General features: G+C 43.7%; 1 long non-coding RNA gene across 3 annotated transcripts in view; it reads right to left on the bottom strand.

The window, feature by feature from the left end:
* Positions 1–8,560: 8,560 nt before the first annotated feature.
* LOC307181253 overlaps positions 8,561–26,788 on the bottom strand; it is a 325,092-nt gene continuing 306,864 nt past the window's right edge. For all 3 annotated transcript variants that reach the window (XR_013826226.1, XR_013826227.1, XR_013826228.1), the window contains exons 2-3: positions 14,928–15,013; positions 8,561–8,696 (exon numbers count right to left, since the gene is read on the bottom strand). This is a non-coding gene — a long non-coding RNA (uncharacterized lncRNA). The remainder of the gene's footprint in view (positions 8,697–14,927; positions 15,014–26,788) is intronic.

The following is a 26,788-nucleotide window of genomic DNA, read 5'->3' as shown; positions in this document are numbered from 1 at the left end:
ATGCCGGACCGGAACCAGATTAGAGCCTGAAGCCATCCTGCGGTGTTGTGGCCAGGTCACAAGAAAGCAAGTTGAAGAAAGGAGCTCAGGGGCACTGTAATTCACAAACCTGCAGAGTTATAAATGACAGCTATCGTCCAAAAATAGACTGAAGTAAGGCTGCCAAGAGGACTTGAAAGCGGGGCAGAATTGCAGGAAACCGATTTCAGGAGGTAGACTGGAATTGCATTGAAAGCATAGGAAAAGAGGCAGAACGTCCACAATGATGCACTTGGCCAAAAAGGGCGTATGCGTTTTTTCCTGAATATATTCAGGAAAAAACGCATACGCCCTTTTTGGCCAACCAAGCAAGCTTGCAAAGGAAATCTGCACTACAATGAAGTCTCACTTCCCCCCGGTCAAAAGGGCCATCTGAAAAAAGTGTAAAATCCAGAAAGGCAGGACAGGCCATGGAGAACTGGGAGCCCTGTTATGCTGATGGGCGGGATGTAAATTGCCAAGAGACACTCGGGAGAAGTGTATGGTGTTTCCTGAAACATCTAAAAAACAAAGCAACAGAGCCTAGTGCACTGCCACTTATGGTCCTATAGCTTAGGGAAATTAAAATCAAAAAGACACAGCCACCCCAAAGTTTGGGACGCCTCTGTTTACAAGAACCTCGTTTACAGTACAAGTTCAACATCGCAGAAAGTGAAAAATGGATAAAGAACTTGTGGTACTTACGTACAATGCAGTATCACTCAGCAATGAAATCTATGTCATCAGGCCCGTAGCAGCATAATGAGTGGATTCAGGTATGATGATTCTAACTGAAATAATTCACACAGAAAAAGAAACATCATAAGATATCACTAATACACGGAATGTAAACTTGGCTACACAGGAACTGCATTCCAAAACAGAACAGGGTCTCAAATTTAGAAAACCAACTTATGCTTGCTTAAGGGGAAAGGTGAGTTGGGGTGCTGCATAAAACCAGAGATTGAAATGAGCACAGATAAAGTTCCTTAAGTCAAATATGGAATAGACAAGAGCTACTCCTTGCTCAACGAAATGGACTCAACACCGCATATTAAACGCCTAAGAATGTACCTGACTAGTAAGTATCTTAAAACCTATGGATTGCTATGTCTCCGAAAGAGAATCAAGCATGTGTACAGGGGCATAAATGCAGCAGTGATAGGATTGGAGAGGTTCGGTGAGCAAATGAAGACCCTTTGAAGTCATATTGCATGGTACCCATTACACGGGTCTTAACTCTCCAGGTTTAAGGTATTCTTCCTTCAGCTAAAACATGCATGTGGAACCCAAGTATGATCAACCATGTGAACGGGAGACGTGTTCAAATATGTCTCAGTTTTCCTCCCCTGGTACTCGGGTGCAACATTCCAGACGCTTTACTAACACTCTCCCCACTTGGAGAGTCAGCGCCTTTAACCTCCTGTTTGGCCCAGTTTGCAATTTCTGCGGAAGATGAACAGGAATAGCGAGAACCAATGAGAGGCTAGCTGGAGGTGTCTGGACGGGCAAATTTAACTCTCATTTCCCACCAGGAAGAGGAAATAACCAAAGGCTCAGCGTGCCGTGCCGGAACCAGATTAGGGCCTGAAGCCATCCTGCGGTGTTGCGGCCAGGTCACAAGAAAGCAAGTTGAAGAAAGGAGCTCAGGGGCACTGTAATTCAGAAACCTGCAGAGTTATAAATGACAGCTATCGTCCAAAAATAGACTGAAGTAAGGCTGCCAAGAGGACTTGAAAGCGGGGCAGAATTGCAGGAAACCGATTTCAGGAGGTAGACTGGAATTGCATTGAAAGCATAGGAAAAGACGCAGAACGTCCACAATGATGCACTTGGCCAAAAAGGGCGTATGCGTTTTTTCCTGAATATATTCAGGAAAAAACGCATACGCCCTTTTTGGCCAACCAAGCAAGCTTGCAAAGGAAATCTGCACTACAATGAAGTCTCACTTCCCCCTGGTCAAAAGGGCCATCTGAAAAAAGTGTAAAATCCAGAAAGGCAGGACAGGCCATGGAGAACTGGGAGCCTTGTTATGCTGATGGGCGGGATGTAAATTGCCAACAACCACTCCGGAGAAGTGTATGGTGTTTCCTGAAACATCTAAAAAACAAAGCAACAGAACCTAGGGCACTTCCACTTATGGTCCTATAGCTTAGGGAAATTAAAATCAAAAAGACACAGCCACCCCAAAGTTTGGAACGGCTCTGTTTACAAGAACCTCGTTTACAGTACAAGTTCAACATCGCAGAAAGTGAAAAATGGATAAAGAAGTTGTGGTATTTACTTACAAAGTAATATCACTCAGCAATGAAATCTGTGTCATCAGGCCCTTAGCAGCACAATGAGTGGATTCAGGTATGATGATTCTAACTGAAATAAGTCACACAGAAAAAGAAACATCATAAGATATCAGTAATACACGGAATGTAAACTTGGCTACACAGGAACTGAATTACAGAACAGAACAGGGTCTCAAATTTAGAAAACCAACTTATGCTTGCTTAAGGGTAAAGGTGAGTTGGGGTGCTGCATAAAACCAGAGATTGAAATGAGCACAGATAAAGTTCCTTAAGGCAAATATGGAATAGACAAGAGCTACTCCTTGCTCAACGAAATGGACTCAACACCGCATATTAAACGCCTAAGAATGTACCTGACTTGTAAGTATCTTAAAACCTATGGATTGCTATCTCTCCGAAAGAGAATCAAGCATGTGTACAGGGGCATAAACGCAGCAGTGATAGGATTGGAGAGGTTCGGTGAGCAAATGAAGACCCTTTGAAGTCATATTGCATGGTACCCATTCCACGGGTTTCAACTACCCAGGTTTAAGGTATTCTTCCTTCAGCTAAAACATGCATGTGGAACCTAGAGTATGATCAACCATGTGATCGGGAGACGTGTTCAAATGTCTCAGTTTTCCTCCCCTGGTACTCGGGTGCAACATTCCAGATGCTTTACTAACACTCTCCCCACATGGAGAGTCAGCGCCTTTAACCTCCTGTTTGGCCCAGTTTGCAATTTCTGCGGAAGCTGAACAGGAATAGCGAGAACCAATGAGAGGCTAGCTGGAGGTGTCTGGACGGGCAAATTTAACTCTCATTTCCCACCAGGAAGAGAAATAACCAAAGGCTCAGCGTGCCGTGCCGGAACCAGATTAGAGCCTGAAGCCATCCTGCGGTGTTGCGGCCAGGTCACAAGAAAGCAAGTTGAAGAAAGGAGCTCAGGGGCACTGTAATTCAGAAACCTGCAGAGTTATAAATGACAGCTATCGTCCAAAAATAGACTGAAGTAAGGCTGCCAAGAGGACTTGAAAGCGGGGCAGAATTGCAGGAAACCGATTTCAGGAGGTAGACTGGAATTGCATTGAAAGCATAGGAAAAGACGCAGAACGTCCACAATGATGCACTTGGCCAAAAAGGGCGTATGCGTTTTTTCCTGAATATATTCAGGAAAAAACGCATACGCCCTTTTTGGCAAACCAAGCAAGCTTGCAAAGGAAATCTGCACTACAATGAAGTCTCACTTCCCCCTGGTCAAAAGGGCCATCTGAAAAAAGTGTAAAATCCAGAAAGGCAGGACAGGCCATGGAGAACTGGGAGCCTTGTTATGCTGATGGGCGGGATGTAAATTGCCAACAACCACTCGGGAGAAGTGTATGGTGTTTCCTGAAACATCTAAAAAACAAAGCAACAGAACCAAGGGCACTTCCACTTATGGTCCTATAGCTTAGGGAAATTAAAATCAAAAAGACACAGCCACCCCAAAGTTTGGAACGGCTCTGTTTACAAGAACCTCGTTTACAGTACAAGTTCAACATCGCAGAAAGTGAAAAATGGATAAAGAACTTGTGGTATTTACTTACAAAGCAATATCACTCAGCAATGAAATCTGTGTCATCAGGCCCTTAGCAGCACAATGAGTGGATTCAGGTATGATGATTCTAACTGAAATAAGTCACACAGAAAAAGAAACATCATAAGATATCAGTAATACACGGAATGTAAACTTGGCTACACAGGAACTGAATTACAGAACAGAACAGGGTCTCAAATTTAGAAAACCAACTTATTCTTGCTTAAGGGTAAAGGTGAGTTGGGGTGCTGCATAAAACCAGAGATTTAAATGAGCACAGATAAACTTCCTTAAGCCAAATATGGAATAGACAAGAGCTACTCCTTGCTCAACGAAATGGACTCAACACCCCATATTAAACGCCTAAGAATGTACCTGACTAGTAAGTATCTTAAAACCTATGGATTGCTATGTCTCCAAAAGAGAATCAAGCATGTGTACAGGGGCATAAACGCAGCAGTGATAGGATTGGAGAGGTTCGGTGAGCAAATGAAGACCCTTTGAAGTCATATTGCATGGTACCCATTCCACGGGTTTCAACTACCCAGGTTTAAGGTATTCTTCCTTCAGCTAAAACATGCATGTGGAACCCAAGTATTATCAACCATGTGATCGGGAGACGTGTTCAAATATGTCTCAGTTTTCCTCCCCTGGTACTCGGGTGCAACATTCCAGACGCTTTACTAACACTCTCCCCACTTGGAGAGTCAGTCCCTTTAACCTCCTGTTTGGCCCAGTTTGCAATTTCTGCGGAAGATGAACAGGAATAGCGAGAACCAATGAGAGGCTAGCTGGAGGTGTCTGGACGGGCAAATTTAACTCTCATTTCCCACCAGGAAGAGGAATTAACCAAAGGCTCAGCATGCCGGGCCGGAACCAGATTAGGGCCTGAAGCCATCCTGCGGTGTTGCGGCCAGGTCACAAGAAAGCGAGTTGAAGAAAGGAGCTCAGGGGCACTGTAATTCACAAACCTGCAGAGTTATAAATGACAGCTATCGTCCAAAAATAGACTGAAGTAAGGCTGCCAAGAGGACTTGAAAGCGGGGCAGAATTGCAGGAAACCGATTTCAGGAGGTAGACTGGAATTGCATTGAAAGCATAGGAAAAGAGGCAGAACGTCCACAATGATGCACTTGGCCAAAAAGGGCGTATGCGTTTTTTCCTGAATATATTCAGGAAAAAATGCATACGCCCTTCTTGGCCAACCAAGCAAGCTTGCAAAGGAAATCTGCACTACAATGAAGTCTCACTTCCCCCCGGTCAAAAGGGCCATCTGCAAAAAGTGTAAAATCCAGAAAGGCAACAGGCCATTGAGAACTGGGAGCCTTGTTATGCTGATGGGCGGGATGTAAATTGCCAACAGACACTTGGGAGAAGTGTATGGTGTTTCCTGAAACATCTAAAAAACAAAGCAGCAGAGCCTATGGCACTTCCACTTATGGTCCTATAGCTTAGGGAAATTAAAATCAAAAAGACACAGCCACCCCAAAGTTTGGAACGGCTCTGTTTACAAGAACCTCGTTTACAGTACAAGTACAACATCGCAGAAAGTGAAAAATGGATAATGAAGTTGTGGTATTCACTTACAAAGCAATATCACTCAGCAATGAAATCTATGTCATCAGGCCCTTAGCAGCACAATGAGTGGATTCAGGTATGATGATTCTAACTGAAATAAGTCACACAGAAAAAGAAACATCATAAGATATCAGTAATACACGGAATGGAAACTTGGCTACACAGGAACTGAATTACAGAACAGAACAGGGTCTCAAATTTAGAAAACCAACTTATGCTTGCTTAAGGGTAAAGGTGAGTTGGGGTGCTGCATAAAACCAGAGATTGAAATGAGCACAGATAAAGTTCCTTAAGTCAAATATGGAATAGACAAGAGCTACTCCTTGCTCAACGAAATGGACTCAACACCGCATATTAAACGCCTAAGAATGTACCTGACTAGTAAGTATCTTAAAACCTATGGATTGCTATGTCTCCGAAAGAGAATCAAGCATGTGTACAGGGGCATAAACGCAGCAGTGATAGGATTGGGGAGGTTCGGTGAGCAAATGAAGACCCTTTGAAGTCATATTGCATGGTACCCATTCCACGGGTTTCAACTACCCAGGTTTAAGGTATTCTTCCTTCAGCTAAAACATGCATGTGGAACCTAGAGTATGATCAACCATGTGATCGGGAGACGTGTTCAAATATGTCTCAGTTTTCCTCCCCTGGTACTCGGGTGCAACATTCCAGACGCTTTACTAACACTCTCCCCACTTGGAGAGTCAGTCCCTTTAACCTCGTGTTTGGGCCAGTTTGCAATTTCTGCGGAAGATGAACAGGAATAGCGAGAACCAATGAGAGGCTAGCTGGAGGTGTCTGGACGGGCAAATTTAACTCTTATTTCCCACCAGGAAGAGGAATTAACCAAAGGCTCACCATGCCGTACCGGAACCAGATTAGGGCCTGAAGCCATCCTGCGGTGTTGCGGCCAGCTCAAAAGAAAGCGAGTTGAAGAAAGGAGCTCAGGGGCACTGTAATTCACAAACCTGCAGAGTTATAAATGACAGCTATCGTCCAAAAATAGACTGAAGTAAGGCTGCCAAGAGGACTTGAAAGCGGGGCAGAATTGCAGGAAACCGATTTCAGGAGGTAGACTGGAATTGCATTGAAAGCATAGGAAAAGAGGCAGAACGTCCACAATGATGCACTTGGCCAAAAAGGGCGTATGCGATTTTTCCTGAATATATTCAGGAAAAAACGCATACGCCCTTTTTGGCCAACCAAGCAAGCTTGCAAAGGAAATCTGCACTACAATGAAGTCTCACTTCTCCCCGGTCAAAAGGGCCATCTGAAAAAAGTGTAAAATCCAGAAAGGCAGGACAGGCCATGGAGAACTGGGAGCCTTGTTATGCTGATGGGCGGGATGTAAATTGCCAAGAGACACTCGGGAGAAGTGTATGGTGTTTCCTGAAACATCTAAAAAACAAAGCAACAGAGCCTAGGGCACTGCCACTTATGGTCCTATAGCTTAGGGAAATTAAAATCAAAAAGACACAGCCACCCCAAAGTTTGGGACGCCTCTGTTTACAAGAACCTCGTTTACAGTACAAGTTCAACATCGCAGAAAGTGAAAAATGGATAAAGAAGTTGTGGTATTTACTTACAAAGCAATATCACTCAGCAATGAAATCTATGTCATCAGGCCCTTAGCATCACAATGAGTGGATTCAGGTATGATGATTCTAACTGAAATAAGTCACACAGAAAAAGAAACATCATAAGATATCAGTAATACACGGAATGTAAACTTGGCTACACAGGAACTGAATTACAGAACAGAACAGGGTCTCAAATTTAGAAAACCAACTTATGCTTGCTTAAGGGTAAAGGTGAGTTGGGGTGCTGCATAAAACCAGAGATTGAAATGAGCACAGATAAAGTTCCTTAAGTCAAATATGGAATAGACAAGAGCTACTCCTTGCTCAACGAAATGGACTCAACACCGCATATTAAACGCCTAAGAATGTACCTGACTAGTAAGTATCGTAAAACCTATGGATTGCTATGTCTCCAAAAGAGAATCAAGCATGTGTACAGGGGCATAAACGCAGCAGTGATAGGATTGGAGAGGTTCGGTGAGCAAATGAAGACCCTTTGAAGTCATATTGCATGGTACCCATTACACGGGTCTCAACTCTCCAGGTTTAAGGTATTCTTCCTTCAGCAAAAACATGCATGTGGAACCCAAGTATGATCAACCATGTGAACGGGAGACGTGTTCAAATATGTCTCAGTTTTCCTCCCCTGGTACTCGGGTGCAACATTCCAGACGCTTTACTAACACTCTCCCCACTTGGAGAGTCAGTCCCTTTAACCTCCTGTTTGGCCCAGTTTGCAATTTCTGCGGAAGATGAACAGGAATAGCGAGAACCAATGAGAGGCTAGCTGGAGGTGTCTGGACGGGCAAATTTAACTCTCATTTCCCACCAGGAAGAGGAAATAACCAAAGCTCAGCGTGCCGTACCGGAACCAGATTAGGGCCTGAAGCCATCCTGCGGTGTTGCGGCCAGGTCACAAGAAAGCGAGTTGAAGAAAGGAGCTCAGGGGCACTGTAATTCACAAACCTGCAGAGTTATAAATGATAGCTATCGTCCAAAAATAGACTGAAGTAAGGCTGCCAAGAGGACTTGAAAGCGGGGCAGAATTGCAGGAAACCGATTTCAGGAGGTAGACTGGAATTGCATTGAAAGCATAGGAAAAGAGGCAGAACGTCCACAATGATGCACTTGGCCAAAAAGGGCGTATGCGTTTTTTCCTGAATATATTCAGGAAAAAACGCATACGCCCTTTTTGGCCAATCAAGCAAGCTTGCAAAGGAAATCTGCACTACAATGAAGTCTCACTTACCCCCGGTCAAAAGGGCCATCTGAAAAAAGTGTAAAATCCAGAAAGGCAGGACAGGCCATGGAGAACTGGGAGCCTTGTTATGCTGATGGGCGGGATGTAAATTGCCAACAACCACTCGGGAGAAGTGTATGGTGTTTCCTGAAACATCTAAAAAACAAAGCAACAGAACCTAGGGCACTTCCACTTATGGTCCTATAGCTTAGGGAAATTAAAATCAAAAAGACACAGCCACCCCAAAGTTTGGAAGGGCTCTGTTTACAAGAACCTTGTTTACAGTACAAGTTCAACATCGCAGAAAGTGAAAAATGGATAAAGAAGTTGTGGTATTTACTTACAAAGCAATATCACTCAGCAATGAAATCTGTGTCATCAGGCCCTTAGCAGCACAATGAGTGGATTCAGGTATGATGATTCTAAATGAAGTAAGTCACACAGAAAAAGAAACATCATAAGATATCAGTAATACACGGAATGTAAACTTGGCTACACAGGAACTGAATTACAGAACAGAACAGGGTCTCAAATTTAGAAAACCACCTTATGCTTGCTTAAGGGGAAAGGTGAGTTGCGTTGCTGCATAAAACCAGAGATTGAAATGAGCACAGATAAAGTTCCTTAAGCCAAATATGGAATAGACAAGAGCTACTCCTTGCTCAACGAAATGGACTCAACACCGCATATTAAACGCCTAAGAATGTACCTGACTAGTAAGTATCTTAAAACCTATGGATTGCTATGTCTCCGAAAGAGAATCAAGCATGTGTACAGGGGCATAAACGCAGCAGTGATAGGATTGGAGAGGTTCGGTGAGCAAATGAAGACCCTTTGAAGTCATATTGCATGGTACCCATTCCACGGGTTTCAACTACACAGGTTTTAGGTATTCTTCCTTCCGCTAAAACATGCATTTGGAACCCAAGTATGATCAACCATGTGAACGGGAGACGTGTTCAAATATGTCTCAGTTTTCCTCCCCTGGTACTCGGGTGCAACATTCCAGACGCTTTACTAACACTCTCCCCACTTGGAGAGTCAGCGCCTTTAACCTCCTGTTTGGCCCAGTTTGCAATTTCTGCGGAAGATGAACAGGAATAGCGAGAACCAATGAGAGGCTAGCTGGAGGTGTCTTGACGGGCAAATTTAACTCTCATTTCTCAACAGGAAGAGGAAATAACCAAAGGCTCAGCGTGCCGTACCGGAACCAGATTACGGCCTGAAGCCATCCTGCGGTGTTGCGGCCAGCTCAAAAGAAAGCGAGTTGAAGAAAGGAGCTCAGGGGCACTGTAATTCACAAACCTGCAGAGTTATAAATGACAGCTATCGTCCAAAAATAGACTGAAGTAAGGCTGCCAAGAGGACTTGAAAGCGGGGCAGAATTGCAGGAAACCGATTTCAGGAGGTAGACTGGAATTGCATTGAAAGCATAGGAAAAGAGGCAGAACGTCCACAATGATGCACTTGGCCAAAAAGGGCGTATGCGTTTTTTCCTGAATATATTCAGGAAAAAACGCATACGCCCTTTTTGGCCAACCAAGCAAGCTTGCAAAGGAAATCTGCACTACAATGAAGTCTCACTTCCCCCCGGTCAAAAGGGCCATCTGAAAAAAGTGTAAAATCCAGAAAGGCAACAGGCCATTGAGAACTGGGAGCCTTGTTATGCTGATGGGCGGGATGTAAATTGCCAACAGACACTCGGGAGAAGTGTATGGTGTTTCCTGAAACATCTAAAAAACAAAGCAGCAGAGCCTATGGCACTTCCACTTATGGTCCTATAGCTTAGGGAAATTAAAATCAAAAAGACACAGCCACCCCAAAGTTTGGAACGGCTCTGTTTACAAGAACCTCGTTTACAGTACAAGTTCAACATCGCAGAAAGTGAAAAATGGATAAAGAAGTTGTGGTATTCACTTACAAAGCAATATCACTCAGCAATGAAATCTATGTCATCAGGCCCTTAGCAGCACAATGAGTGGATTCAGGTATGATGATTCTAACTGAAATAAGTCACACAGAAAAAGAAACATCATAAGATATCAGTAATACACGGAATGGAAACTTGGCTACACAGGAACTGAATTACAGAACAGAACAGGGTCTCAAATTTAGAAAACCAACTTATGCTTGCTTAAGGGTAAAGGTGAGTTGGGGTGCTGCATAAAACCAGAGATTGAAATGAGCACAGATAAAGTTCCTTAAGCCAAATATGGAATAGACAAGAGCTACTCCTTGCTCAACGAAATGGACTCAACACCCCATATGAAACGCCTAAGAATGTACCTGACTAGTTAGTATCTTAAAACCTATGGATTGCTATGTCTCTGAAAGAGAATCAAGCATGTGTACAGGGGCATAAACGCACAGTGATAGGATTGGAGAGGTTCGGTGAGCAAATGAAGACCCTTTGAAGTCATATTGCATGGTACCCATTCCACGGGTTTCAACTACCCAGGTTTAAGGTATTTTCCTTCAGCTAAAACATGCATGTGGAACCTAGAGTATGATCAACCATGTGATCGGGAGACGTGTTCAAATATGTCTCAGTTTTCCTCCCCTGGTACTCGGGTGCAACATTCCAGACGCTTTACTAACACTCTCCCCACTTATAGAGTCAGTCCCTTTAACCTCCTGTTTGGCCCAGTTTGCAATTTCTGCGGAAGATGAACAGGAATAGTGAGAACCAATGAGAGGCTAGCTGGAGGTGTCTGGACGGGCAAATTTAACTCTCATTTCCCACCAGGAAGAGGAATTAACCAAAGGCTCAGCATGCCGGGCCGGATCCAGATTAGGGCCTGAAGCCATCCTGTGGTGTTGCGGCCAGGTCACAAGAAAGCGAGTTGAAGAAAGGAGCTCAGGGGCACTGTAATTCACAAACCTGCAGAGTTATAAATGACAGCTATCGTCCAAAAATAGACTGAAGTAAGGCTGCCAAGAGGACTTGAAAGCGGGGCAGAATTGCAGGAAACCGATTTCAGGAGGTAGACTGGAATTGCATTGAAAGCATAGGAAAAGAGGCAGAACGTCCACAATGATGCACTTGGCCAAAAAGGGCGTATGCGTTTTTTCCTGAATATATTCAGGAAAAAACGCATACGCCCTTTTTGGCCAACCAAGCAAGCTTGCAAAGGAAATCTGCACTACAATAAAGTCTCACTTCCCCCTGGTCAAAAGGGCCATCTGAAAAAAGTGTACAATCCAGAAAGGCAGGACAGGCCATGGAGAACTGGGAGCCTTGTTATGCTGATGGGCGGGATGTAAATTGCCAACAACCACTTGGGAGAAGTGTATGGTGTTTCCTGAAACATCTAAAAAACAAAGCAACAGAGCCTAGGGCACTTCCACTTATGGTCCTATAGCTTAGGGAAATTAAAATCAAAAAGACACAGACACCCCAAAGTTTGGAACGGCTCTGTTTACAAGAACCTCGTTTACAGTACAAGTTCAACATCGCAGAAAGTGAAAAATGGATAAAGAACTTGTGGTACTTACGTACAATGCAGTATCACTCAGCAATGAAATCTATGTCATCAGGCCCGTAGCAGCATAATGAGTAGATTCAGGTACGATGATTCTAACTGAAATAAGTCACACAGAAAAAGAAACATCATAAGATATCACTAATACACGGAATGTAAACTTGGCTACACAGGAACTGAATTCCAACACAGAACAGGGTCTCAAATTTAGAAAACCAACTTATGCTTGCTTAAGGTGAAAGGTGAGTTGGGGTGCTGCATAAAACCAGAGATTGAAATGAGTACAGATAAAGTTCCTTAAGCCAAATATGGAATAGACAAGAGCTACTCCTTGCTCAACGAAATGGACACAAAACCCCATATTAAACGCCTAAGAATGCACCTGACTAGTAAGTATCTTAAAACCTATGGATTGCTATGTCTCCGAAAGAGAATCAAGCATGTGTACAGGGGCATAAACGCAGCAGTGATAGGATTGGAGAGGTTCGTGAGCAAATGAAGACCCTTTGAAGTCATATTGCATGGTACCCATTCCACGGGTTTCAACTACCCAGGTTTAAGGTATTCTTCCTTCATCTAAAACATGCATGTGGAACCTAGAGTATGATCAACCATGTGATCGGGAGACGTGTTCAAATATGTCTCAGTTTTCGTACCCTGGTACTCGGGTGCAACATTCCAGACGCTTTACTAACACTCTCCCCACTTGGAGAGTCAGTCCCTTTAACTTCCTGTTTGGCCCAGTTTGCAATTTCTGTGGAAGATGAACAGGAATAGCGAGAACCAATGAAAGACTAGCTGGAGGTGTCTGGATGGGCAAATATAACTCTCATTTCCCACCAGGAAGAGGAATTAACCAAAGGCTCAGCATGCCGTGCCAGAACCAGATTAGGGCCTGAAGACATCCTGCGGTGTTGCGGCCAGGTCACAAGAAAGCGAGTTGAAGAAAGGAGCTCAGGGGCACTGTAATTCACAAAGCTGCAGACTTATAAATGACAGCTATCGTCCAAAAATAGACTGAAGTAAGGCTGCCAAGAGGACTTGAAAGCGGGGCAGAATTGCAGGAAACCGATTTCAGGAGGTAGACTGGAATTGCATTGAAAGCATAGGAAAAGAGGCAGAACGTCCACAATGATGCACTTGGCCAAAAAGGGCGTATGCGTTTTTTCCTGAATATATTCAGGAAAAAACGCATACGCCCTTTTTGGCCAACCAAGCAAGCTTGCAAAGGAAATCTGCACTACAATGAAGTCTCACTTCCCCCCGGTCAAAAGGGCCATCTGAAAAAAGTGTAAAATCCAGAAAGGCAGGACAGGCCATGGAGAACTGGGAGCCTTGTTATGCTGATGGGCGGGATGTAAATTGCCAACAACCACTTGGGAGAAGTGTATGGTGTTTCCTGAAACATCTAAAAAACAAAGCAACAGAACCTAGGGCACTTCCACTTATGGTCCTATAGCTTAGGGAAATTAAAATCAAAAAGACACAGCCACCCCAAAGTTTGGAACGGCTCTGTTTACAAGAAACTCGTTTACAGTACAAGTTCAACATCGCAGAAAGTGAAAAATGGATAAAGAAGTTGTGGTATTTACTTACAAAGCAATATCACTCAGCAATGAAATCTGTGTCATCAGGCCCTTAGCATCACAATGAGTGGATTCAGGTATGATGATTCTAACTGAAATAAGTCACACAGAAAAAGAAACATCATAAGATATCAGTAATACACGGAATGTAAACTTGGCTACACAGGAACTGAATTACAGAACAGAACAGGGTCTCAAATTTAGAAAACCAACTTATGCTTGCTTAAGGGGAAAGGTGAGTTGGGGTGCTGCATAAAACCAGAGATTGAAATGAGCACAGATAAAGTTCCTTAAGCCAAATATGGAATAGACAAGAGCTACTCCTTGCTCAACGAAATGGACTCAACACCGCATATTAAACGCCTAAGAATGTACCTGACTAGTAAGTATCTTAAAACCTATGGATTGCTATGTCTCCGAAAGAGAATCAAGCATGTGTACAGGGGCATAAATGCAGCAGTGGTAGGATTGGAGGGGTTTGCGAGCAAATGAAGACCCTTTGAAGTCATATTGCATGGTACCCATTCCAAGGGTCTCAACTCTCCAGTATTAAGGTATTGTTCCTTCAGCTAAAACATGCATGTGGAACCTAGATTATGATCAACCATGTGATCGGGAGACGTGTTCAAATATGTCTCAGTTTTCGTACCCTGGTACTCGGGTTCAACATTCCAGACGCTTTACTAACACTCTCCCGACTTGGAGAGTCAGTCCCTTTAACCTCCTCTTTGGCCCAGTTTGCAATTTCTGTGGAAGATGAACAGGAATAGCGAGAACCAATGAGAGACTAGCTGGAGGTGTCTGGATGGGCAAATTTAACTCTCATTTCCCACCAGGAAGAGGAATTAACCAAAGGCTCAGCGTGCCGTGCCGGAACCAGATTAGGGCCTGAAGACATCCTGCGGTGTTGCGGCCAGGTCACAAGAAAGCGAGTTGAAGAAAGGAGCTCAGGGGCACTGTAATTCACAAACCTGCAGAGTTATAAATGACAGCTATCGTCCAAAAATAGACTGAAGTAAGGCTGCCAAGAGGACTTGAAAACGGGGCAGAATTGCAGGAAACCGATTTCAGGAGGTAGACTGGAATTGCATTGAAAGCATAGGAAAAGAGGCAGAACGTCCACAATGATGCACTTGGCCAAAAAGGGCGTATGCGTTTTTTCCTGAATATATTCAGGAAAAAACGCATACGCCCTTTTTGGCCAACCAAGCAAGCTTGCAAAGGAAATCTGCACTACAATGAAGTCTCACTTCCCCCCGGTCAAAAGGGCCATCTGAAAAAAGTGTAAAATCCAGAAAGGCAGGACAGGCCATGGAGAACTGGGAGCCTTGTAATGCTGATGGGCGGGATGTAAATTGCCAACAACCACTCGGGAGAAGTGTATGGTGTTTCCTGAAACATCTAAAAAACAAAGCAACAGAGCCTAGGGCACTTCCACTTATGGTCCTATAGCTTAGGGAATTTAAAATCAAAAAGACACAGCCACCCCAAAGTTTGGAACGGCTCTGTTTACAAGAACCTCATTTACAGTACAAGTTCAACATCGCAGAAAGTGAAAAATGGATAAAGAAGTTGTGGTATTTACTTAAAAAGCAATATCACTCAGCAATGAAATCTGTGTCATCAGGCCCTTAGCAGCACAATGAGTGGATTCAGGTATGATGATTCTAACTGAAATAAGTCACACAGAAAAAGAAACATCATAAGATATCAGTAATACACGGAATGTAAACTTGGCTACACAAGAACTGAATTACAGAACAGAACAGGGTCTCAAATTTCGAAAACCAACTTATGCTTGCTTAAGGGGAAAGGTGAGTTGGGGTGCTGCATAAAACCAGAGATTGAAATGAGCACAGATAAAGTTCCTTAAGCCAAATGTGGAATAGACAAGAGCTACTCCTTGCTCAACGAAATGGACTCAACACCGCATATTAAACGCCTAAGAATGTACCTGACTAGTAAGTATCTTAAAACCTATGGATTGCTATGTCTCCGAAAGAGAATCAAGCATGTGTACAGGGGCATAAACGCAGCAGTGATAGGATTGGAGAGGTTCGGTGAGCAAATGAAGACCCTTTGAAGTCATATTGCATGGTACCCATTCCACGGGTTTCAACTACCCAGGTTTTAGGTATTCTTCCTTCAGCTAAAACATGCATGTGGAACCTAGAGTATGATCAACCATGTGATCGGGAGACGTGTTCAAATATGTCTCAGTTTTCGTACCCTGGTACTCGGGTGCAACTTTCCAGACGCTTTACTAACACTCTCCCGACTTGGAGAGTCAGTTCCTTTAACCTCCTGTTTGGCCCAGTTTGCAATTTCTGTGGAAGATGAACAGGAATAGCGAGAACCAATGAAAGAATAGCTGGAGGTGTCTGGATGGGCAAATTTAACTCTCATTTCCCACCAGGAAGAGGAATTAACCAAAGGCTCAGCGTGCCGTGCCAGAACCAGATTAGGGCCTGAAGACATCCTGTGGTGTTGCGGCCAGGTCACAAGAAAGCGAGTTGAAGAAAGGAGCTCAGGGGCACTGTAATTCACAAACCTGCAGAGTTATAAATGACAGCTATCGTCCAAAAATAGACTGAAGTAAGGCTGCCAAGAGGACTTGAAAGCGGGGCAGAATTGCAGGAAACCGATTTCAGGAGGTAGACTGGAATTGCATTGAAAGCATAGGAAAAGAGGCAGAACGTCCACAATGATGCACTTGGCCAAAAAGGGCATATGCGTTTTTTCCTGAATATATTCAGGAAAAAACGCATATGCCCTTTTTGGCCAACCAAGCAAACTTGCAAAGGAAATCTGCACTACAATGAAGTCTCACTTCCCCCCGGTCAAAAGGGCCATCTGAAAAAAGTGTAAAATCCAGAAAGGCAGGACAGGCCATGGAGAACTGGGAGCCTTGTTATGCTGATGGGCGGGATGTAAATTGCCAACAGACCCTCAGGAGAAGTGTATGGTGTTTCCTGAAACATCTAAAAAACAAAGCAACAGAGTCTAGGGCACTTGCGCTTATGGTCCTATAGCTTAGGGAAATTAAAATCAAAAAGACACAGCCACCCCAAAGTTTGGGACGCCTCCGTTTACAAGAACCTCGTTTACCGTACAAGTTCAATATCACAGAAAGTGAAAAATGGATAAATAACTTGTGGTACTTACGTACAATGCAGTATCACTCAGCAATGAAATCTATGTCATCAGGCTCGTAGCAGCATAATGAGTGGATTCAGGTACGATGATTCTAACTGAAATAAGTCACACAGAAAAAGAAACATCATAAGATATCACTAATACACGGAATGTAAACTTGGCTACACAGAAACTGCATTCCAACACAGAACAGGGTCTCAAATTTAGAAAACCAACTTATGCTTGCTTAAGGTGAAAGGTGAGTTGGGGTGCTGCATAAAACCAGAGATTGAAATGAGTACAGATAAAGTTCCTTAAGCCAAATATGGAATAGACAAGAGCTACTCCTTGCTCAACGAAATGGACACAAAACCCCATATTAAACGCCTAAGAATGCACCTGACTAGTAAGTATCTTAAAACCTATGGATTGCTATGTCTCCGAAAGAGAATCAAGCATGTGTACAGGGGCATAAACGCAGCAGTGATAGGATTGGAGAGGTTCGTGAGCAAACGAAGACCCTTTGAAGTCATATTGCATGGTACCCATTCCACGGGTTTCAACTACCCAGGTTTAAGGTATTCTTCCTTCATCTAAAACATGCATGTGGAACCTAGAGTATGATCAACCATGTGATCGGGAGACGTGTTCAAATATGTCTCAGTTTTCGTACCCTGGTGCTCGGGTGCAACATTCCAGACGCTTTACTAACACTCTCCCCACTTGGAGAGTCAGCGCCTTTAACTTCCTGTTTGGCCCAGTTTGCAATTTCTGTGGAAGATGAACAGGAATAGCGAGAACCAATGAAAGACTATCTGGAGGTGTCTGGATGGGCAAATATAACTCTCATTTCCCACCAGGAAGAGGAATTAACCAAAGGCTCAGCATGCCGTGCCAGAACCAGATTAGGGCCTGAAGACATCCTGCGGTGTTGCGGCCAGGTCACAAGAAAGCGAGTTGAAGAAATGAGCTCAGGGGCACTGTAATTCACAAAGCTGCAGACTTATAAATGACAGCTATTGTCCAAAAATAGACTGAAGTAAGGCTGCCAAGAGGACTTGAAAGCGGGGCAGAATTGCAGGAAACCGATTTCAGGAGGTAGACTGGAATTGCATTGAAAGCATAGGAAAAGAGGCAGAACGTCCACAATGATGCACTTGGCCAAAAAGGGCGTATGCGTTTTTTCCTGAATATATTCAGGAAAAAACGCATACGCCCTTTTTGGCCAACCAAGCAAGCTTGCAAAGGAAATCTGCACTACAATGAAGTCTCACTTCCCCCCGGTCAAAAGGGCCATCTGAAAAAAGTGTAAAATCCAGAAAGGCAGGACAGGCCATGGAGAACTGGGAGCCTTGTTATGCTGATGGGCGGGATGTAAATTGCCAACAACCACTTGGGAGAAGTGTATGGTGTTTCCTGAAACATCTAAAAAACAAAGCAACAGAACCTAGGGCACTTCCACTTATGGTCCTATAGCTTAGGGAAATTAAAATCAAAAAGACACAGCCACCCCAAAGTTTGGAACGGCTCTGTTTACAAGAAACTCGTTTACAGTACAAGTTCAACATCGCAGAAAGTGAAAAATGGATAAAGAAGTTGTGGTATTTACTTACAAAGCAATATCACTCAGCAATGAAATCTGTGTCATCAGGCCCTTAGCATCACAATGAGTGGATTCAGGTATGATGATTCTAACTGAAATAAGTCACACAGAAAAAGAAACATCATAAGATATCAGTAATACACGGAATGTAAACTTGGCTACACAGGAACTGAATTACAGAACAGAACAGGGTCTCAAATTTAGAAAACCAACTTATGCTTGCTTAAGGGGAAAGGTGAGTTGGGGTGCTGCATAAAACCAGAGATTGAAATGAGCACAGATAAAGTTCCTTAAGCCAAATATGGAATAGACAAGAGCTACTCCTTGCTCAACGAAATGGACTCAACACCGCATATTAAATGCCTAAGAATGTACCTGACTAGTAAGTATCTTAAAACCTATGGATTGCTATGTCTCCGAAAGAGAATCAAGCATGTGTACAGGGGCATAAATGCAGCAGTGGTAGGATTGGAGGGGTTCGCGAGCAAATGAAGACCCTTTGAAGTCATATTGCATGGTACCCATTCCACGGGTCTCAACTCTCCAGTTTTAAGGTATTGTTCCTTCAGCTAAAACATGCATGTGGAACCTAGATTATGATCAACCATGTGATCGGGAGACATGTTCAAATATGTCTCAGTTTTCGTACCCTGGTACTCGGGTTCAACATTCCAGACGCTTTAATAACACTCTCCCGACTTGGAGAGTCAGTCCCTTTAATCTCCTGTTTGGCCCAGTTTGCAATTTCTGTGGAAGATGAACAGGAATAGCGAGAACCAATGAGAGACTAGCTGGAGGTGTCTGGATGGGCAAATTTAACTCTCATTTCCCACCAGGAAGAGGAATTAACCAAAGGCTCAGCGTGCCGTGCCGGAACCAGATTAGGGTCTGTAGACATCCTGCGGTGTTGCGGCCAGGTCACAAGAAAGCGAGTTGAAGAAAGGAGCTCAGGGGCACTGTAATTCACAAACCTGCAGAGTTATAAATGACAGCTATCGTCCAAAAATAGACTGAAGTAAGGCTGCCAAGAGGACTTGAAAGCGGGGCAGAATTGCAGGAAACCAATTTCAGGAGGTAGACTGGAATTGCATTGAAGGCATAGGAAAAGAGGCAGAACGTCCACAATGATGCACTTGGCCAGAAAGGGCGTATGCGTTTTTTCCTGAATATATTCAGGAAAAAACGCATACGCCCTTTTTGGCCAACCAAGCAAACTTGCAAAGGAAATCTGCACTACAATGAAGTCTCACTTCCCCCCGGTCAAAAGGGCCATCTGAAAAAAGTGTAAACTCCAGAAAGGCAGGACAGGCCATGGAGAAATGGGAGCCTTGTTATGCTGATGGGCGGGATGTAAATTGCCAACAGACACTCAGGAGAAGTGTATGGTGTTTCCTGAAACATCTAAAAAACAAAGCATCAGAGCCTAGGGCACTTCCACTTATGGTCCTATAGCTTAGGGAAATTAAAATCAAAAAGACACAGCCACCCCAAAGTTTGGGACACCTCCGTTTACAAGAACCTCGTTTACCGTACAAGTTCAATATCACAGAAAGTGAAAAATGGATAAAGAACTTGTGGTACTTACGTACAATGCAGTATCACTCAGCAATGAAATCTATGTCATCAGGCCCGTAGCAGCATAATGAGTGGATTCAGGTATGATGATTCTAACTGAAATAATTCACACAGAAAAAGAAACATCATAAGATATCACTAATACACGGAATGTAAACCTGGCTACACAGGAACTGCATTCCAAAACAGAACAGGGTCTCAAATTTAGAAAACCAACTTATGCTTGCTTAAGGGGAAAGGTGAGTTGGGGTGCTGCATAAAACCAGAGATTGAAATGAGCACAGATAAAGTTCCTTAAGCCAAATATGGAATAGACAAGAGCTACTCCTTGTTCAACGAAATGGACTCAAAACCCCATATTAAACGCCTAAGAATGTACCTGACTAGTAATTATCTTAAAACCTATGGATTGCTATGTCTCCAAAAGAGAATCAAGCATGTGTACAGGGGCATAAATGCAGCAGTGATAGGATTGGAGAGGTTCGGTGAGCAAATGAAGACCCTTTGAAGTCATATTGCATGGTACCCATTACACGGGTCTCAACTCTCCAGGTTTAAGGTATTCTTCCTTCAGCTAAAACATGCATGTGGAACCCAGAGTATGATCAACCATGTGAACGGGAGACGTGTTCAAATATGTCTCAGTTTTCCTCCCCTGGTACTCGTGTGCAACATTCCAGATGCTTTACTAACACTCTCCCCACTTGGAGAGTCAGTCCCTTTAACCTCCTGTTTGGCCCAGTTTGCAATTTCTGCGGAAGATGAACAGGAATAGCGAGAACCAATGAGAGACTACCTGTAGGTGTCTGGACGGGCAAATTTAACTCTAATTTCCCACCAGGAAGAGGAATTAACCAAAGGCTCAGCGTGCCGTGCCGGAACCAGATTAGGGCCTGAAGCCATCCTGCGGTGTTGCGGCCAGCTCACAAGAAAGCGAGTTGAAGAAAGGAGCTCAGGGGCACTGTAATTCACAAACCTGCAGAGTTATAAATGACAACTATCGTCCAAAAATAGACTGAAGTAAGGCTGCCAAGAGGACTTGAAAGCGGGGCAGAATTGCAGGAAACCGATTTCAGGAGGTAGACTGGAATTGCATTGAAAGCATAGGAAATGTGGCAGAACGTCCACAATGATGCACTTGGCCAAAAAGGGCGTATGCGTTTTTTCCTGAATATATTCAGGAAAAAACGCATACGCCCTTTTTGGCCAACCAAGCAAGCTTGCAAAGGAAATCTGCACTACAATGAAGTCTCACTTCCCCCCGGTCAAAAGGGCCATCTGAAAAAAGTGTAAAATCCAGAAAGGCAGGACAGGCCATGGAGAACTGGGAGCCTTGTAATGCTGATGGGCGGGATGTAATTTGCCAACAACCACTCGGGAGAAGTGTATGGTGTTTCCTGAAACATCTAAAAAACAAAGCAACAGAACCTAGGGCACTTCCACTTATGGTCCTATAGCTTAGGGAAATTAAAATGAAAAAGACACAGCCACCCCAATGTTTGGAACGGCTCTGTTTACAAGAACCTCGTTTACAGTACAAGTTCAACATCGCAGAAAGTGAAAAATGGATAAAGAAGTTGTGGTATTTACTTACAAAGCAATATCACTCAGCAATGAAATCTGTGTCATCAGGCCCTTAGCAGCACAATGAGTGGATTCAGGTATGATGATTCTAACTGAAATAAGTCACACAGAAAAAGAAACATCATAAAATATCACTAATACACGGAATGTAAACTTGGCTACACAGGAACTGCATTCCAAACAGAACAGGGTCTCAAATTTAGAAAACCAACTTATGCTTGCTTAAGGGGAAAGGTGAGTTGGGGTGCTGCATAAAACCAGAGATTGAAATGAGCACAGATAAAGTTCCTTAAGCCAAATATGGAATAGACAAGAGCTACTCCTTGCTCAACGAAATGGACTCAAAACCCCATATTAAACGCCTAAGAATGTACCTGACTAGTAATTATCTTAAAACCTATGGATTGCTATGTCTCCAAAAGAGAATCAAGCGTGTGTACAGGGGCATAAACGCAGCAGTGATAGGATTGGAGAGGTTCGGTGAGCAAATGAAGACCCTTTGAAGTCATATTGCATGGTACCCATTACACGGGTCTCAACTCTCAAGGTTTAAGGTATTCTTCCTTCAGCTAAAACATGCATGTGGAACCCAGAGTATGATCAACCATGTGAACGGGAGACGTGTTCAAATATGTCTCAGTTTTCCTCCCCTGGTACTCGGGTGCAACATTCCAGACGCTTTACTAACACTCTCCCGACTTGGAGAGTCAGTCCCTTTAACCTCCTGTTTGGCCCAGTTTGCAATTTCTGCGGAAGATGAACAGGAATAGCGAGAACCAATGAGAGGCTAGCTGGAGGTGTCTGGACGGGCAAATTCAACTCTCATTTCCCACCAGGAAGAGGAATTAACCAAAGGCTCAGCATGCCGGGCCGGAACCAGATTAGGGCCTGAAGCCATCCTGCAGTGTTGCGGCCAGGTCACAAGAAAGCAAGTTGAAGAAAGGAGCTCAGGGGCACTGTAATTCACAAACCTGCAGAGTTATAAATGACAGCTATCGTCCAAAAATAGACTGAAGTAAGGCTGCCAAGAGGACTTGAAAGCGGGGCAGAATTGCAGGAAACCGATTTCAGGAGGTAGACTGGAATTGCATTGAAAGCATAGGAAAAGAGGCAGAACGTCCACAATGATGCACTTGGCCAAAAAGGGCGTATGCGTTTTTTCCTGAATATATTCAGGAAAAAACGCATACGCCCTTTTTGGCCAACCAAGCAAGCTTGCAAAGGAAATCTGCACTACAATGAAGTCTCACTTCCCCCCGGTCAAAAGGGCCATCTGAAAAAAAGTGTAAAATCCAGAAAGGCAGGACAGGCCATGGAGAACTGGGAGCCTTGTTATGCTGACGGGCGGGATGTAAATTGCCAAGAACCACTTGGGAGAAGTGTATGGTGTTTCCTGAAACAACTAAAAAACAAAGCAACAGAACCTAGGGCACTTCCACTTATGGTCCTATAGCTTAGGGAAATTAAAATGAAAAAGACACAGCCACCCCAAAGTTTGGAACGGCTCTGTTTACAAGAACCTCGTTTACAGTACAAGTTCAACATCGCAGAAAGTGAAAAATGGATAAAGAAGTTGTGGTATTTACTTACAAAGCAATATCACTCAGCAATGAAATCTGTGTCATCAGGCTCTTAGCAGCACAATGAGTGGATTCAGGTATGATGATTCTAACTGAAATAAGTCACACAGAAAAAGAAACATCATAAGATATCACTAATACACGGAATGTAAACTTGGCTACACAGGAACTGCATTCCAAAACAGAACAGGGTCTCAAATTTAGAAAACCAACTTATGCTTGCTTAAGGGGAAAGGTGAGTTGGGGTGCTGCATAAAACCAGAGATTGAAATGAGCACAGATAAAGTTCCTTAAGCCAAATATGGAATAGACAAGAGCTACTCCTTGCTCAACGAAATGGACTCAAAACCCCATATTAAACGCCTAAGAATGTACCTGACAAGTAAGTATCTTAAAACCTATGGATTGCTATGTCTCCAAAAGAGAATCAAGCGTGTGTACAGGGGCATAAACGCAGCAGTGATAGGATTGGAGAGGTTCGGTGAGCAAATGAAGACCCTTTGAAGTCATATTGCATGGTACCCATTACACGGGTCTCAACTCTCCAGTTTTAAGGTATTCTTCCTTCAGCTGAAACATGCATGTGGAACCCAGAGTATGATCAACCATGTGAACGGGAGACGTGTTCAAATATGTCTCAGTTTTCCTCCCCTGGTACTCGGGTGCAACATTCCAGACGCTTTACTAACACTCTCCCGACTTGGAGAGTCAGTCCCTTTAACCTCCTGTTTGGCCCAGTTTGCAATTTCTGCGGAAGATGAACAGGAATAGCGAGAACCAATGAGAGGCTAGCTGGAGGTGTCTGGACGGGCAAATTTAACTCTCATTTCCCACCAGGAAGAGGAATTAACCAAAGGCTCAGCGTGCCGTGCCGGAACCAGATTAGGGCCTGAAGCCATCCTGCGGTGTTGCGGCCAGGTCACAAGAAAGCGAGTTGAAGAAAGGAGCTCAGGGGCACTGTAATTCACAAACCTGCAGAGTTATAAATGACAGCTATCGTCCAAAAATAGACTGAAGTAAGGCTGCCAAGAGGACTTGAAAGCGGGGCAGAATTGCAGGAAACCGATTTCAGGAGGTAGACTGGAATTGCATTGAAAGCATAGGAAAAGAGGCAGAACGTCCACAATGATGCACTTGGCCAAAAAGGGCGTATGCGTTTTTTCCTGAATATATTCAGGAAAAAACGCATACGCCCTTTTTGGCCAACCAAGCAAGCTTGCAAAGGAAATCTGCACTACAATGAAGTCTCACTTCCCCCCGGTCAAAAGGGCCATCTGAAAAATGTGTAAAATCCAGAAAGGCAGGACAGGCCATGGAGAACTGGGAGCCTTGTTATGCTGATGGGCGGGATGTAAATTGCCAAGAACCACTTGGGAGAAGTGTATGGTGTTTCCTGAAACAACTAAAAAACAAAGCAACAGAACCTAGGGCACTTCCACTTATGGTCCTATAGCTTAGGGAAATTAAAATGAAAAAGACACAGCCACCCCAAAGTTTGGAACGGCTCTGTTTACAAGAACCTCGTTTACAGTACAAGTTCAACATCGCAGAAAGTGAAAAATGGATAAAGAAGTTGTGGTATTTACTTACAAAGCAATATCACTCAGCAATGAAATCTGTGTCATCAGGCCCTTAGCAGCACAATGAGTGGATTCAGGTATGATGATTCTAACTGAAATAAGTCACACAGAAAAAGAAACATCATAAGATATCACTAATACACGGAATATAAACTTGGCTACACAGGAACTGCATTCCAAAACAGAACAGGGTCTCAAATTTAGAAAACCAACTTATGCTTGCTTAAGGGGAAAGGTGAGTTGGGGTGCTGCATAAAACCAGAGATTGAAATGAGCACAGATAAAGTTCCTTAAGCCAAATATGGAATAGACAAGAGCTACTCCTTGCTCAACGAAATGGACTCAAAACCCCATATTAAACGCCTAAGAATGTACCTGACAAGTAAGTATCTTAAAACCTATGGATTGCTATGTCTCCAAAAGAGAATCAAGCGTGTGTACAGGGGCATAAACGCAGCAGTGATAGGATTGGAGAGGTTCGGTGAGCAAATGAAGACCCTTTGAAGTCATATTGCATGGTACCCATTACACGGGTCTCAACTCTCCAGGTTTAAGGTATTCTTCCTTCAGCTAAAACATGCATGTGGAACCCAGAGTATGATCAAACATGTGAACGGGAGGCGTGTTCAAATATGTCTCAGTTTTCCTCCCCTGGTACTCGGGTGCAACATTCCAGACGCTTTACTAACACTCTCCCGACTTGGAGAGTCAGTCCCTTTAACCTCCTGTTTGGCCCAGTTTGCAATTTCTGCGGAAGATGAACAGGAATAGCGAGAACCAATGAGAGGCTAGCTGGAGGTGTCTGGACGGGCAAATTCAACTCTCATTTCCCACCAGGAAGAGGAATTAACCAAAGGCTCAGCATGCCGGGCCGGAACCAGATTAGGGCCTGAAGCCATCCTGTGGTGTTGCGGCCAGGTCACAAGAAAGCGAGTTGAAGAAAGGAGCTCAGGGGCACTGTAATTCACAAACCTGCAGAGTTATAAATGACAGCTATCGTCCAAAAATAGACTGAAGTAAGGCTGCCAAGAGGACTTGAAAGCGGGGCAGAATTGCAGGAAACCGATTTCAGGAGGTAGACTGGAATTGCATTGAAAGCATAGGAAAAGAGGCAGAACGTCCACAATGATGCACTTGGCCAAAAAGGGCGTATGCGTTTTTTCCTGAATATATTCAGGAAAAAACGCATACGCCCTTTTTGGCCAACCAAGCAAGCTTGCAAAGGAAATCTGCACTACAATGAAGTCTCACTTCCCCCCGGTCAAAAGGGCCATCTGAAAAAAGGGTAAAATCCAGAAAGGCAGGACAGGCCATGGAGAACTGGGAGCCTTGTTATGCTGATGGGCGGGATGTAATTTGCCAACAACCACTCGGGAGAAGTGTATGGTGTTTCCTGAAACATCTAAAAAACAAAGCAACAGAACCTAGGGCACTTCCACTTATGGTCCTATAGCTTAGGGAAATTAAAATCAAAAAGACACAGCCACCCCAAAGTTTGGAACGGCTCTGTTTACAAGAACCTCGTTTACAGTACAAGTTCAACATCGCAGAAAGTGAAAAATGGATAAAGAAGTTGTGGTATTTACTTACAAAGCAATATCACTCAGCAATGAAATCTGTGTCACAAGGCCCTTAGCAGCACAATGAGTGGATTCAGGTATGATGATTGTAACTGAAATAAGTCACACAGAAAAAGAAACATCATAAGATATCAGTAATACACGGAATGTAAACTTGGCTACACAGGAACTGAATTACAGAACAGAACAGGGTCTCAAATTTAGAAAACCAACTTATGCTTGCTTAAGGGGAAAGGTGTGTTGGGGTGCTGCATAAAACCAGAGATTGAAATGAGCACAGATAAAGTTCCTTAAGTCAAATATGGAATAGACAAGAGCTACACCTTGCTCAACGAAATGGACTCAACACCGCATATTAAACGCCTAAGAATGTATCTGACTAGTAAGTATCTTAAAACCTATGGATTGCTATGTCTCCGAAAGAGAATCAAGCATGTGTACAGGGGCATAAACGCAGCAGTGATAGGATTGGAGAGGTTCGGTGAGCAAATGAAGACCCTTTGAAGTCATATTGCATGGTACCCATTACACGGGTCTTAACTCTCCAGGTTTAAGGTATTCTTCCTTCAGCTAAAACATGCATGTGGAACCCAAGTATGATCAACCATGTGAACGGGAGACGTGTTCAAATATGTCTCAGTTTTCCTCCCCTGGTACTCGGGTGCAACATTCCAGACGCTTTACTAACACTCTCCCCACTTGGAGAGTCAGTCCCTTTAACCTCCTGTTTGGCCCAGTTTGCAATTTCTGTGGAAGATGAACAGGAATAGCGAGAACCAATGAGAGACTAGCTGGAGGGGTCTGGATGG

The sequence above is a fragment of the Stenella coeruleoalba genome (assembly GCF_951394435.1).
Source record: "Stenella coeruleoalba genome assembly, contig: scaffold_204, whole genome shotgun sequence".
In the NCBI taxonomy this organism is placed as follows: Eukaryota; Metazoa; Chordata; class Mammalia; order Artiodactyla; family Delphinidae; genus Stenella; species Stenella coeruleoalba.
Note: the sequence above shows the minus strand (reverse complement) of the source record. Positions and strands in the feature narration are given on the sequence as shown.